Genomic DNA, 15,860 nt, shown 5'->3' with positions numbered 1-15,860 from the left:
TCTACCGCCACCCGTTTGGCGGCAGAACCGCATCGGGACTCCACAAACACGTCTCTTACTGGGGCATTGAATTCTATTCTGTAGCCATCTCTGATCAGGTCCAGAACCCACTGATCTGAGGAAATATTGGCCCACTCCTCGGGCAAAGAGAGAAAGGCGTCCTCCAATGACAGGAAACGAAGAGGGGGCCGGCGCACCATCATTGAGAGGGTCGCCCCTGAACTCCAGGCCTAGAGCCGGTGGCTGCGGAATGCTTGTCCGAGCGAAAGGAGTTCCTCTGCTGAAAAACGGGCATGAGAAGTGAACCCAGCAGAATGCCCCGGGCGGTACCTTCTAGCTTCAAGGACGCGAGGTCTATAAGAGGAGTGGACCGCCTGGCCCTTGGAGGAAGGCCTCGGCCTATCTTCGGGCTGGGGTTTAGGAACTCCCAGGCCTTTAACAATTTTTTTTTCCAAATAGGAGAAGGCCTTGAAAGGGCAACTTCACCAACCTTTGCTTAGAGGCCATGTCCGCTGCCCAATGTCGTAGCCAAATAAGACAGCGAGCCACCACTACTACTGCCATTTGTTTAGCCGAAGCTCTGACAATATCAAAGGGCATCAGCCAAAAAGGACAAGGATGACTCCAGCCGCGGAGCCACATCCGAGAAGGGCTCCGCTCCATCTCCGGGCTGTTCCACTGCCTGTTGCAACCACGCCAGGCAGGCTCTAGCAGCATAACAACTGCATGCAGACGCCCAAACAGTAAGACCTGCAATTTCAAAGGACCGTAAGTGCTGCTTCCAGCCTACGGTCTTGTACATCCTTCAGGGCAACTCCTCCTTCCACAGGGAGGGTAGTTCTCTTTGTCACCGCAGTGACTAGGGCATCTACTTTAGGCCTTGCAAAGTGAGACAAATGCTCCTCACGCAGAAGGTATAATTGCCTCATAGCCCTGGAAACTTTCAAAGGTCCCTCGGGGTCAGCCCACTGAGCGGAAATAAGCTCTTGGATGGAGTCATGCAAAGGAAAGGCTCGAGCAGGCTTTTTGGTACTAGCCATCCTAGGATTCACAGAGGAGGCCGTGCCACTGTCAGGTTCTTCAATAGAAAGGACCTGTAGGGCATCTGAAATAAGCGCTGGCAGCTCATCACGGTGGAAAATCCTCACCGCAGAGGGATCATCCAGATCCTGTGGTAATTCTGCACCTGACTCTAGCTCCTCAGACCACGAAGGCCTGCAAGAACTCTCGCCGACCACAGGGGGGGGGGGGGGGGAGGCGGTGCACCACAATCTGAAGGGGAAGGTAAAATTATGTATAATCATACCTGATAATTTTCTTTCCATTAATCATAGCTGATCAATCCATAGACTGGTGGGTTGTGTCCATCTACCAGCAGGTGGAGATAGAGAGCAAACTTTTGCCTCCCTATATGTGGTCATGTGCTGCCGGAAACTCCTCAGTATGTCGATATCAAAGCTCCATCCGCAGGACTCAGCACTTAGAGAATTACACCCACGAAGGGACACTCTGCCCAGCTCACCACCGCCGAAACGGGGGAGGGGAATTAACCCAGCTCATCCCCACACAAGTGGGGGAGGGGAATCCGTCCAGCTCATCCCCGCGGAGCGGGGGAGGGACACCACACCCGCCGATGCGGGGGGATCTGGCTTATCCTGCAACCGCAACCGCGGGAGGAGCTGACTGACCCTAACACCGCCGAAGCGGGAGGGGTACAAAGCTGCCCTACAGCCGCACGAAGCGGGAGGGAGTGCCGGCAGAATTTTAAGTCTCAATCCAGCCCCGTAAAACGGAGGGGAGAGGAATGCAGCAGCTCACTGTAACACAAACTCGTCTTAACTCTTGAAGAATCCAAGTGAAAAAACTTGAACACGAAGTCTTTCTGAAGTAACTGAAGACTAAACTTGAACCTGAAATGCAACCAGAATAAAAACAGTACAGATATCTGGGAGGGGCTATGGATTGATCAGCTATGATTAATGGAAAGAAAATTATCAGGTATGATTATACATAATTTTACCTTCCATATCATCAAGCTGATCAATCCACAGACTGGTGGGATGTACCGAAGCAGTACTCACCCAGGGCGGGACATTGAAATCCCTGACCTCAACACTGAAGCTCCAAACCGGGCCTCCGCCCGTGCAGCCACAGTCAAACGGTAATGCTTGAAGAATGTATGAGCCGAAGCCCAAGTTGCCGCCTTGCATATCTCTTCCAAGGAGACGGATCCGGCCTCTGCCATCGAGGCCGCCTGAGCTCTCGTGGAGTGAGCCTTCAGCTGGATAGGCGGCACCTTCCCCGCGGCCACATAAGCCGCTGCAATGGCTTCCTTGACCCATCTTGCCACTGTAGGCTTAGCAGCCTGCAGACCCTTACGAGGACCTGCAAACAGGACAAACAGATGATCCGATTTCCGGAAATCATTGGTCACTTCCAAGTATCTGATGATGACTCGTCTCACATCCAGATATTTAAGAGCAGAGTACTCCTCTGGGTAGTCCTCCCTACGAAAGGAAGGGAGACAGAGCTGCTGATTCACATGGAAGCGAGAAACAATCTTGGGCAGGAAGGAAGGCACTGTGCGAATAGTCACTCCTGCCTCAGTGAACTGCAGAAAAGGCTCTCGACATGAGAGCGCCTGGAGCTTGGAAACTCTTCTGGCTGAAGTGATAGCCACCAAAAGACTGCTTTCAACGTCAGGTCTTTCAGAGATGCCCTCGACAAGGGTTCAAAAGGCGGCTTCTGCAATGCTCTTAGCACCAGGTTGAGATTCCACGCAGGCACCACTGAGTGCAGAGGAGGGCGCAGGTGATTAACTCCCTTGAGAAAGCGCACATCTGGCTGTGAAGCCAGGGAAGCACCCTTCAGGCGGCCCCTGAAGCAAGCCAGAGCCGCTACCTGGACTTTAAGGGAACTGAGCGACAGGCCTTTCTCCAGACCTTCTTGCAGGAACGCCAACACTGAAGAAATTGGAGCAGTGAAGGGAGAAAGTGAGCCTGCTTCACACCATGCTGCAAAGATACGCCAAACCCTGGCGTAAGCAGTAGAAGTAGAGCGCTTCCTCGCTCTCAGCATAGTGGCGATGACCTTGTCTGAGAAGCCCTTCTTCCTCAGACGCTGCCGCTCAATAGCCAGGCCGTAAGACCAAAGGGAGAGGGATACTCCATCACCACGGGACCCTGATGAAACAGGCCCTGCTCCACTGACAGCCGCAGAGGATCGTCGACTGAGAGCCTGAACAAGTCCGCATACCAGGGACGTCTGGGCCAATCCGGACCTACCAGGATTACCCTGCCGGGATGCTTTGCCACCCGGTCTAGCACCCTGCCCAACATGGGCCAGGGCGGGAACACATAGAGGAGCTCTTGTGTCGGCCACTGTTGGAGAAGAGCATCTACTCCCAGGGATCGAGGGTCCCGTCCTCTGCTGAAAAAGCGCGGCACTTGGCCATTGGCCGATGACGCCATCAGATCTAGGCTCGGCTGGCCCCAGCGCTTCGTGATGTCCAAGAACGCCTGAGCAGATAGTTGCCACTCTCCGGGCTCCAAGGTATGGCGACTGAGAAAGTCCGCCTTGACATTCATGACTCCGGCAATGTGGGCCGCTGAAAGCTGCTCCAGGTTCGCTTCCGCCCACTGGCAAAGACTCATAGCCTCCTGGCTAGAGGGGCGCTCTTGGTACCTCCTTGGCGGTTGATATAGGCCACAGCCGTGGCATTGTCCGACAGGACCCGTACAGGCTTCAACACCAGTACCGGGATGAACTCCAATAACACCAACCGAATGGCTCTGAGTTCCAGGAGGTTGATAGACCGAGACTAGAGCCCCTGCGCTGTCCTTCCCAAGCAGTGGGCTCCCCAGCCCATCAAAGAGGCGTCTGTCGTGACGACAATCCACTCCGGGGTCACCAGAGGCAATCCTGCAGACAACTTGTCTGTCTGCGTCCACCAGCTCAGCGCCTTGCGCACTGCTGGGTCCACGGGAAGGCGCACAGCATAATCCTCCGACATCGGAGTCCAGCGCAGCAGCAGAGATAGCTGTAGTGGTCTCATATGAGCCCTGGCCCAGGGCACTACTTCCATCGTGGCCGTCATAGAGCCCAACAGCTGCACGTAGTCCCAAGCCCGAATAGGAGAGGCTACTAGGAACTAGTCCACCTGAGCCTGAAGCTTGACAATCCGATTGTCTGGCAGGAACACTCTGCCCACTTGGGTGTCGAATCGAACTCCCAGATACACCAGGGACTGAGTCGGGCGCAGCTGGCTCTTCTTCCAGTTGATGATCCATCCCAGGGAGCTCAAAAGAGCAACTACCCGGTCCATAGCTTTGCCGCACTCTGCATAAGAGGGGGCTCGGATCAACCAGTCGTCCAGATAAGGATGGACTTGTACTCCTTCCTTTAGCAGGAAGGCCGCTATGACCCCCATTACTTTGGAAAAGGTCCGCGGAACAGTAGCCAACCCGAAAGGGAGGGCTCTGAACTGGAAGTGTCGTCTCAGGACTGTAAAACGCAGAAAGCGTTGGAGAGGAGGCCAGATGGGAATATGCAGGTACGCTTCCTTGATGTCCAAGGAAGCCAAGAACTCTCCTGCCTTCACTGCCGCTATAACAGAGCGGAGAGTCTCCATGCGAAAGTGCCTCACTTTCCAGGCCCGATTCACCCCTTTGAGGTCGAGGGTAGGCCGGACAGAACCTCCTTTCTTTGGAACCACAAAGTAAATGGAGTAACGTCCCTTGCCAATCTGATTTTTTGGCACCGGAACGACCGCACCCAGGCGGATCAGGTTGTCCAAGGTCTGCTGCACTACCACAGCTTGACCGGAGACTTGCAGGGAGAGAGTACAAACCCGTCTCTTAAGGGTTGGCAGAACTCTAGCTTGTAGCCGTCTCTGATGACTTCCAGCACCCACGCGTCTGAAGTTATAGTGGTCCACTCGCCCAGAAACGAGGACAGCCGTCCTCCAATCTGCACTGGGGCGTGGACCAAGGCCCCGTCATTGGGTACGAGACCCTGGGGGAGGACCGGAGGGAGCACCTCCGGGACGGCGGTCTCTGCGAAAGGAATGCTGCTTGGGGGAGAAATTCCTCTTGAAGGAAGAGGGGGCAGAGGAACCCGACTTGCCCGGGCGGTACCGATGGGCTTCCTGCAACCGTCCTCTGGAGGTATCGGGACGAGTACTAACCCGAGCCCTGACCTCTGGTAATTTCTTGCCCTTAGACGTGCCGAGATCGGTCACGATTTTGTCCAGCTCGACCCCAAAGAGCAGCTTGCCTTTAAAAGGCAATCTAGCCAGGCGGGATTTAGAGGCGTGGTCAGCAGACCAATGTTTCAGCCAAAGCCACCGCCGCGCAGAGACTGTCTGAGCCATGCCTTTAGCTGAGGCTCTCCAGACATCATACAGCAAGTCTGCCAAATAGGCTAAGCCCGATTCCAGGGCCGGCCAATCAGCCCTCAAGGAATGATCCGAGGGGGAAGCCCGCTGCACCATAGTCCGGCACGCCCTGGCCACATAGGAGCCGCAAACTGAGGCCTGCAAACTTAAAGCAGCTGCCTCAAAGGACGACCTTAAGGCCGCCTCCAATCTTCTGTCTTGGGCGTCCTTTAGGGCCGTGCCACCTTCCACCGGCAACGCCGTTTTCTTAGTCACCGCAGTGATTAAAGAATCCACGGTAGGCCACAGATAGGCCTCACGTTCACTCACAGCCAAAGGATAGAGGCGGGACATAGCCCTAGCCACTTTAAGGCTCGTTTCCGGGACATCCCATTGAGCCGCAATTAAGGTGTGCATGGCATCATGCACGTGGAAGGTTCTAGGCGGGCGCTTCGTCCCCAGCATAATGGCAGAGCCAACAGGGGCTGAGGGAGAGACGTCCTCCGGAGAGGAAATCTTCAAAGTGTCCATGGCCTGTAACAACAGGTTGGGCAAATCCTCTGGGCTAAAAAGCCGCGCTGCAGAGGGGTCATCCGCTCCATCCGAGCGGGGATCTATCTCCTCCAAGGAATCCGCAAAGGATCGTTGGGAGACCTCAGACACGCTGCCCTCATCTACATCGGAGGAGACAAAAGTCCTCCAAGGCCTGGAAATCAACCCGAGGGCGTTTACCTCTGGGAACCTCAACCTCTTTATCCGAAGAGGGAGCAGGGGCAGCGTTTTGCATGAGGAAAGCCTGATGCAGCAGCAAAACAAACTCGGGGGAGAAACCCCCCAGACTGTGCACTTCCGCAGCCTGGGCAACAGCCCTAGACGCACTCTCAACCGGCGCTCGCAATAGCGGGGGAGAGACATGCTGCGCATCCAAAATGGCGTCCGGCGCGAAACTCCGTGAAGGAGCCACGCGGGAAGAACGGCGCTTAACTTTAGCCGCTTTTGTGCCGTCGCCCAAATTAAGGGCGTTCATGGCATTAGTGTCTCCAACCTCAAGGGCGGCCCCGAAGAAGCCGTCCGAGCCACGTGGCCGGCCAAGATGGCGGAGGCGAGGAGTGGGGGATGGGCGTTTATGGCGGGAAAAAACCGCCACGCTGGAGGAACGACCGGGACATACATCGGTCACTAAACTATCACCCATCAAGGGCGAATCAGGTTGTAAAACCCCCGCATCCCCTCTAGAAGCGCTCCAGCGATCCGGGGAGCGACCCTTTGCGCCCTCGCCCTCCGACGCCATTGCCACGAGGAGAAGAATCGGGGAACCCCCTGCCCGCTATAAAAAGGTAAAATTACCTGCTTGCCGCTCCGAGCTGTAACGAACTGGTGTCCCAGTGAGTAGCTGCAATGAACGTTTAAAGAAACGTCGAATTAAACGCCTTTAAAGACGTTTAAAAAAATTTTTTTTTTTTTTTTTTTTAAACGGAGCCAGCGGGAGGGGGGAGAAAAGGAGGGACCTGGCACCACCAGGTTTGCACTTGCTCAAAAGAGCCCTCAACCCCAGGCCTCAACAAAACCTAACGATTAGGCTCGGAGGCCTAGCCAGAGCTGCTGCTGTGTGTGACCACCACCTGCTGAGATAGAGAACATACTGAGGAGTTTCCGGCAGCACATGACCACATATAGGGAGGCAAAAGTTTGCTCTCTATCTCCACCTGCTGGTAGATGGACACAACCCACCAGTCTATGGATTGATCAGCTTGATGATATGGAATTAGCCCTTCTACGCTTTTCTTTATGCCAATTATCAGGGAAAATAGCCTCAGCAGGCAGTCCCAGGCCAGAATCAATATAACAATATAAGGGCCCTCAAACGACCCTTGAAGGAGAGCTCTTTTCAGCATGTATGCTTTATGCAATACCATCACAAAATCAGGGAAGAAAAACTCGCCCTGGGCACCCAGATCCCGTCTGGGGCTAGCCGCTCCCTGAATAGCTTCAATTCGAGCCCCCCCCCCCCGGGCTCACGTCTCTACGGAGGCTGCGCCATGCGGAGAATTCAAAATGGCGTCTGCTGCCAGCTCTGAGCAGGAAGAATCATCGCTCGCCATGCTCGGGCCGGCACTTACACCTGTACAGCACGATTTACAGAGCCCCGCTGCTGATTTGCGCTTGCCACACCGGGAACAGCGCTTTACATTCTCTGCAGCCATCGCCGAAAACGGCGGGAAAATTCAAAATGGCGGTTTTGCGCCAAAAATGCCCCGATCACGGGCCCACCCCGGAGGAGTTAGAAAACACTCTTACCTCACCGGACCGAGTATCACAGCTCCGGTCCCATAGAAGAATCAAAGGAAAACCTCTGTTCCATTTTTTTTTTTTTAACGCTGTGAGGAAAGCAGAGGTAATAAGAACTCCGGAGGCTCAGATGAGTGGGAAAGGCAGGGAAAGGCGAACCAATGTGCCTGCATCCACTGAGTGGGAAAGGACAGGGAAAAGCAAACTAATATGTCCACATCCACGGGGGCATTGGTAAGGCTGGGAAAGGGCTAACCCATGTGCCTTCAAAGTGAAGCTGCTATAGCTTCTAACAACCCCGCTAACAACTGGCAAGCCAGGAGCCACCCCCAGGCAGATTTTTGATGGAGCTCGAAGAAGCTGCAGCCAACCTGCTTGGGGAGATAGAGAATACTGAAGAGGCAGTGGAGCTGGCTGGCCATGAGGCACTGTGAAAAGTTGAGTGCTCTCTATCTCCCCCTGCTGGTTCATGGACACAACCCATACGTAATGGCTTCATCTGCTTGATGACAAGGAACAATGCTTCCAATGCTGATGGATTGGACTTAGGAGTGCCAGAAAGTTTCTCCTGTTGGGTCTCTCTGCTTTTCTGCATTTTCAAAGAACACAGTTAGAGGCTAGGGACAACAGAAACCAGCTATGGGGGTCGGTCCCAAAGTAACTGTAGCACTAGTGCACCGCTTAAAGCCACTGGAACTTTCTGGGACACGAAGGGGAAAAGAGACGATGCCTCAAACATGAGGAAGGAAACCCCACAAGAAATGTGAAAAGGAGTATCCAGCTGGATGCTGAGGCCTAAGGATGCCTAAAGAGCAGTTAAAAATAAACTTGCCATAACATCTGAAAAAGAAAATAAAAATACAGAGAAACAAGGAGAAAGATGAAAACGAAGAAAAGACCACAGGCACTGAAGAAACATAAGAGAGCAAAACGTTTGACGCACTGTGGAGAAATGGAGACGCACAACCTATCTGCTCCATGGAAAATGAAGGAATTATGGTTGTGCGCGCTATGCTGGGCAGTGGGACACTGCTAAAAGCTTCTTGAAGGCACAGAATGCTGGGTGGCATTAATGGGGCTGCACCAGATGTTACACCGGGGCCTCGATGCTCAAAACTCCAGCGCAGTTCCAAATAGCGCTGAAAAAATTCCGCCAGAACATCATCCTAAATGCTCAACACTAATGAGATGCAAATATGGTCACGCTCATAGCATTGAGAATTAGGGAGTTTGGTGGGATGAATGTGCTTTGGCGCGGGAGGACTGTGCTTGGTGCACGTGCAAAAGAGTTCCATGGTAAGCTTGGCTCCTGTGACCATTCACCTGGTAAAACCCGAACGTGAAGCCCACAATGGCATCTGTTTTCTGTGGCCTAAAGTGTTTATAATTCTTTTCCCGTTAGCTTGGACGCTTATATTTAAGATGCAGGAAACAGACGCCAAAGTATGCTTGGGTCTGCTGTTTTTCATGACCAGCACTTAAGGGCTTCCTTCTGCTTCTATATTTTACTACAATTCAGCATTTTACAGAAAGAATCATGAGAGAAGCATGAGAAATCCACTATTCCAACATCCTAATGCCTGCTCCTAGCTGGCAGTTTTGTTTCAGGTGTTCTTTTCTGAGCACTGGGAAGGAATACAAAATGACCTGATTTACATGAGCTTACCTACTTTAGCATGCTACTAATGCACGCTCATTTGTTCCCACACTCCAGGCTTCTGAACATTCTGCTCAAGTAAATGCGAGTGCTAGTACAGCGCTAATAGCCTCTAGCGCCAGTGTTCTTTTGAGCATCGGGGCCGCAGATGCAAGAATCATTGTCCTGCTTGTCCTTGAAGAAAAGCATTTACTTTGTTTGGAAAGAGCAGCAGTTGAACAGAAATCCCACAAAAAAGCAGAGTTGCTTACCTGTAACAGGTATTCTTTGTAGACAGCAGGGGAATACAGCAAGGTGATCTCATCTGACACAGCCTTGTGTACTGGAGTTTGCCTCCACCTAAATTCAGATGTCCCTGAATGTATGTGCAGGCGGTTGCCCTGCAGCCTAGAGTGCCCTCCCTCTTCAATCCATTCCGAGCTGTCAAACACATAATTGTTGATTTATTTTTCATGCTCTCTCATTTTGTTTATTTGTTTTAGTAGATTGAGGGCAGGTGAGTGTGGCTGCATTCCCCTGCTGTCTATGCAAAGGCTGTAACAAAACAATGGGAGGCAGGGATCTGCAAATGCTCAGACAGAAAGGATATAGATCACACAAAATGAATAGTGTACTTTGGGTAGTTTATGACCAAACCCTAGTAGAAGCAGATCCCTACCTCCCAAATGTTTTTTTCCATTCAATCCCGAGTGCCTTCCTTGGGGATGCGTTTTGACCAGCCAATCATGTTGTAAGCAGGGAAACACACACACCTCCAGTCTGTGTAGATACACTGCAACTACAGCAAGACATTTGGTAAAGACTCAGGGAGTGGGAGGAAGGCCAAAAGGCAGGATGGGATACTAGTAATGGTGCTTCCCTACTTCATGTGACTGGGGATGAATCTGTATGTGGGTGTAAGCATCCTTTAGCCAATCGTTTGACCTCAATCATGGGAATTAGGGTGCTCAAGGAAACAATTCTGAACTTGTCTTTGAACTCGCCAAGTGAGTCTGCATATGCCAATACCCAATTTTTTATTATTAGTTTTTGTACCCCGCGCTTTCCCACTCATGGCAGGCTCAATGCGGTTTATATATACAGGTACTTATTTGTGCCTGGGGCAATAGAGGGTTAAGTGACTTGCCCAGAGTCACAAGGAGCTGTGCCTGAAGTGGGAATCGAACTCAGTTCCTCAGGACCAGAGTCCACCACCCTAACCAATAGGCCACTCCTCCACTCCAATGAAGAAATCTGGAATGCAACATTGAAAGCATCATAGGTTTTTCCTGGGCCCAGTGCTTTTCATACTCCTCCTGCTTGGCTACTAACACAAGAGTTCTGCAGCCTTGTCCGAGGGTAGACAATCTGCAAACTGAGACACACTGTGCACTAATTTCTGCAAGCAGATGCACATGTAGAGCTGGTAGGACTGTATGCGTGACACAAGCATAGAGGCCTGGTAAACCTTTCTCCCAAAACACTCTAAGATAGGGCTCAACAAAGTTTTTTAGTATCTGGGAGCCAGACCTGAAATGACGAATTCTTATGGTGGCTGCCTTGCAGCTGCTAGGGGCAGGAATGAGTGGGGATTGTTCCTGGGATAACAGGTAGGCCCTAAGGTCGTCTTGGAGCAGCCTTTCTTGGGACTGGTCCCATGGGGGCTCATCTTGGGGTGGGGTATTTGGGAGGCGGGTCACAATCAGCCAAGGGAAAGCAGGAGGGAAAGGATTGTGACAATGCTGGCTAGAACCTGGAAGCTATGCAGATGTCGGATGATATTCAGTGATGGCACCTACAGTTCTGCACATCTTATATTCCGCCAGAACCGATAAACTCATATCACCCCTCTCCTCAGGTCACTTCACTGGCTTCCTATCAGATACCGCACTCAATTCAAGCTTCTCCTTCTTACCTACAAATGCACTCAGTCTGCCGCCCCTCACTACCTCTCTACCCTCATCTCCCCTTACGTTTCCACCCGAAACCTCCGTTCACAGGACAAATCCTTCCTCTCAGTACCCTTCTCCACCACCGCCAACTCCAGGCTCCGCGCCTTCTGCCTCGCCTCATGCTTGGAACCTTCCTGAGCCCTCACGCCAAGCCCCTTCCCTGCCCATCTTCAAGTCTTTGCTTAAAGCCCACCTCTTCAATGCTGGGTTCGGCACCTAACTCTTACCATTCAGTAAATCCAGACTGCCCCAATTTGACTGCCCCTTTCGGACTGACTGTTCACTTGTCTTTTAGATTGTAAGCTCATTGAGCAGGGACTGTCCCCTCTATGTTAAATTGTACAGCGCTGCCTAACCCTAGTAGCGCTTTAGAAATGTTAAGTAGTAGTAGTACATAGCTAAGCAACCAAAGTTAGGACCTGCTATTTATGCAGTCCTAATTGGTTGCTTAGCTCTGTAGGCGGTAATTAATATTGCTGGCATCTGCATAGCTCCTGGCTCTCGACTTCTCCTGTCCACTTTTGAAACAGCCAGTCAGAGCAGATATTAAGCAGCACTGACTAGTTACCGTATTTTTCGGACTATAAGACGCACCGGACCATAAGATGCACCTAGGTTTTAGAGGAGGGAAATAGGAAAAAAAAATTTTTTTTTCCTTTTTCCCTCCTCTAAAACCTAGGTGCTCCGGTGCGTCTTGTCCGAGTTCGGGATCACCCTCCCCCCGGCCCTGTCACCACTTCTCCCCTACTCACGTCACGCGATGTTCCCTGGTGGTCTAGTGATGTCGGGGCAGGAAAGAGCCCCCTCTTTCCTGCCCAGCGCGCTGCTCTCCGTCCTCCTGTATGCTGCCTGACGGTCTCGGCGAGATTCAAAATGGCCGCCGAGAATTGAAGTCTCGGCGGCCATTTTGAATCTCGCCGAGACAGTCAGGCAGCATACAGGAGGACGGAGAGCAGCGCGCTGGGCAGGAAAGAGGGGGCTCTTTCCTGCCCCGACGTCACTAGACCACCAGGGAACATCGCGTGACGTGAGTAGGGGAGGGCGATCCCGAACTCACTACCTTCGGACTATAAGACGCACCCCCCATTTTCCTCCCAAATTTGGGGGGAAAAAAGTGCGTCTTATAGTCCGAAAAATACGGTAGATGCTTTGAATATCAAGTGGAATATGTTCAAGGGAGAATTTATAGCTGTTAAGGTTGGGTGGGTGGTGTAGTGCACCTACTCTCTGGTTTTCGCCCTCTCCACTCAACCGAAACTGCGCTTACTAAAGTCTCCAATGACCTATTACAGGCTAAATCCAGAGGTCAATATTCCATCCTCATTCTTCTTGATCTTTCCGCTGCTTTTGACACTGTCGATCACAGCATACTTCTCGATACCCTGTCCTCACTTGGATTCCAGGGCTCTGTCCTTTCCTGGTTCTCTTCCTACCTCTCCCTCCGCACCTTTAGTGTTCACTCTGGTGGATCCTCTTCTACTTCTATCCCTCTGCCTGTCGGCGTACCTCAGGGTTCTGTTCTTGGTCCCCTCCTCTTTTCTATCTACACTTCTTCCCTTGGTTCATTAATCTCATCCCATGGCTTTTCCTACCATCTCTATGCTGATGACTCCCAAATCTACCTTTCTACCCCTGATATCTCACCTTGCATCCAAACCAAAGTTTCAGCGTGCTTGTCTGACATTGCTGTCTGGATGTCTCAACGCCACCTGAAATTAAATATGACCAAAACCGAGCTTCTCATTTTCCCCCCCAAACCCACCTCCCCGCTCCCCCCGTTTTCTATTTCTGTTGATGGCTCTCTCATTCTCCCTGTCTCCTCAGCTCGAAACCTTGGGGTCATCTTTGACTCTTCTCTCTCCTTCTCTGTTCATATCCAGCAGATTGCCAAGACCTGTCGTTTCTTTCTTTACAACACCCGTAAAATCCGCCCCTTTCTTTCCGAGCACTCTACCAAAACCCTCATCCACACCCTTGTCACCTCTCGTTTAGACTACTGCAATCTGCTTCTTGCTGGCCTCCCACTTAGTCACCTCTCCCCTCTCCAGTCGGTTCAAAACTCTGCTGCCCGTCTCATCTTCCGCCAGGGTCACTTTACTCATACTACCCCTCTCCTCAAGACCCTTCACTGGCTCCCTATCCATTTTCGCATCCTGTTCAAACTTCTTCTACTAACCTATAAATGTACTCACTCTGCTGCTCCCCAGTATCTCTCCACACTCGTCCATCCCTACACCCCTTCCCGTGCACTCCGCTCCATGGATAAATCCTTCTTATTTGTTCCCTTCTCCACTACTGCCAACTCCAGACTTCGCGCCTTTTGTCTCGCTGCACCCTACGCCTGGAATAAACTTCCTGAGCCCCTACGTCTTGCCCAATCCTTGGCCACCTTTAAATCTAGACTGAAAGCCCACCTCTTTAACATTGCTTTTGACTCGTAACCACTTGTAACCACTCGCCTCCACCTACCCTCCTCTCTTCCTTCCCGTTCACATTAATTGATTTGATTACTTTATTTATTTTTTGTCTATTAGATTGTAAGCTCTTTGAGCAGGGACTGTTTTTCTTCTATGTTTGTGCAGCGCTGCGTATGCTTTGTAGCGCTATAGAAATGCTAAATATTAGTAGTAGTAGTACTCTCAGAAGCTGTTACCTTAGCCTTTCTCCACTGCCCACCTATTCCCCAGCAACTGCAGTTTTAACCCTAGTCTGCCCACTCCCAGAAACCACAACCAAAAGCCATTCTATCACCTACCCAGGTACCCCAGCAGTAGCCTCAACACATTTTCACCCCCAGGCAGTAGCCTCTCTGAATCCCTCTTCCCTCCCTTAAAAAACAAATTCCTTAAACATCCTTATGGGCTGCTTCTGTAGTTGCTCCATGTGGTTTGTCTTTCCAGGGTGAATATCCCCCCCCCCAGCCCACAAACCCCCACCAGCACTCTGTCTGTACCTCCCCCCAGCATGCACACACCAATAGCTTTTTCTTGATGACCACCACTCCGTATAAACTCCTGTCTCGTAAACTTCCCCACCAACACAGCTATCTTCTATTGACCACCTCCATAACTGAATTTCTCCATCTCTTTCCAGCTTTCTCTATCCTCTACCTGCACATACCTCCCCAGATCCTGTCCCCTCCCCCACAGCTCTATCCTTTTCTGCTTCATCCCCTGTCCCCTGAGACACCCAATTCTCTCCCTCCTGTGGTGGTATAAAGACACTCACCTCTTGTTGCCTCCTGCTCCCCCTCACGGCACAGACACCCACCTCTTACTCCCTTGCCAGCACTGATGAGAAAGGAATGTAAAGAAGAGCAGCTGCATATCAGGCCACAGCCTTCAAATTTTGCATTTCCAGTAGTGAGCAGCAGAAGAGGCAGCTGTGGCCTAATGTGCAGCTACTCTTTTCTTTCAATCTGCAGCACCAGGCTGGGGAAGAGGGATGTATGTGTGTGGTCAAGCGCTCTTGTGTTACAAATGAAGCTTTGATTTTTTTTTTTTTTTTTTGGGGGGGGGGGGGGGGGGGAAGAGAGAGAGAGAGAGAGGAGGGACAGTACAGATTCTGCTAGCATCCTTAATTTCAATATGCTCAGGACTGCAAAACTAAGTGCCAGGTCCTACTTTTCAGTCAACATGGCAACCTGGTACCTGGGGTTTGTACAGTCCTGCTCTAAGATCCTTAAATTTTACCCCAAGGGCGCATAGGTGTAGGTTCTAGAACTCTTAGCCCTTTTGAGAGTGGATTCAACCACTACAGAGTGGCGAGGTAGCTGTTGCTCCTCGAATCCGGAAGCCTTCGGAATGCTATGCATAGCGTCTGCCTTTCCAGGAACTAGCTGCACAGTGAGAGGATGCCATGCAAGGGGTATCATCATGACCTCCTTAGGAAGATCCTCATAGTTAAGAATGACCAATATTTTAGCTCTGGGCTCGTCCTCAGTCTCCAAATAAAATGAAATGGCTTTACCCATTTCCCTCTAAAAACCGACAAAGAAGAGTTCCTCTACTGGGGAATATCTCCTTTCCTGATTTTCAAACAATGTATTTTGTAAAAACAACCTCAAATCAAGATAATCATGTTTCAATTTAAAACACATTTCAAATGCAAAAAAAAAAAGCTAGAAAACACTGAAAACACCCCCAGTTTCATCTATGCACTCCAGACACAGTTTATGTGTTCCAATACAACTATCATTGTAAGGATTATTCTTTAGCTGTACAAGTGCTCAGAAAAATCATATGCTTTTAGATTTGCCACATTTATGCTAATTCCAGAGGGAAGAGCTGTTCAACTATTTCCTTCTGGATATGTGCCGAATTTTTCCAGCACACAAGATCATTTTAATGTAATTGCCACATCTAGTCTTCATTTGCCTATTCTTTCAACATGCATGTAATATATATATACACTTGACTAAATGTGAGAGCAGGCACAGCAGTTTTATTGATATCCAACTTTCCAACTGATATTTGTAATTCTGACACTATCACAATTGATGTTTTAGATTCATTTGCCAATTTGCATATATTGTCAGTCTGCATTAGGTTTAGATTTTAATTTTTAAAGACAGTGTTTACATTTTATAACTTTATGTGATCATTAACTT

General features: G+C 50.8%; 1 protein-coding gene across 1 annotated transcript in view; it reads right to left on the bottom strand.

The window, feature by feature from the left end:
- Nucleotides 1–15,860, bottom strand: part of KANSL2 (KAT8 regulatory NSL complex subunit 2) — a 220,339-nt gene that overhangs the window by 16,815 nt on the left and 187,664 nt on the right. The window lies entirely within an intron of this gene.

Source organism: Microcaecilia unicolor, chromosome 3 (assembly GCF_901765095.1).
Source record: "Microcaecilia unicolor chromosome 3, aMicUni1.1, whole genome shotgun sequence".
Taxonomy (NCBI): domain Eukaryota; kingdom Metazoa; phylum Chordata; class Amphibia; order Gymnophiona; family Siphonopidae; genus Microcaecilia; species Microcaecilia unicolor.
The sequence above is the reverse complement of the archived record's forward strand: the minus strand, read 5'-3'. Positions and strand labels throughout refer to the sequence as shown.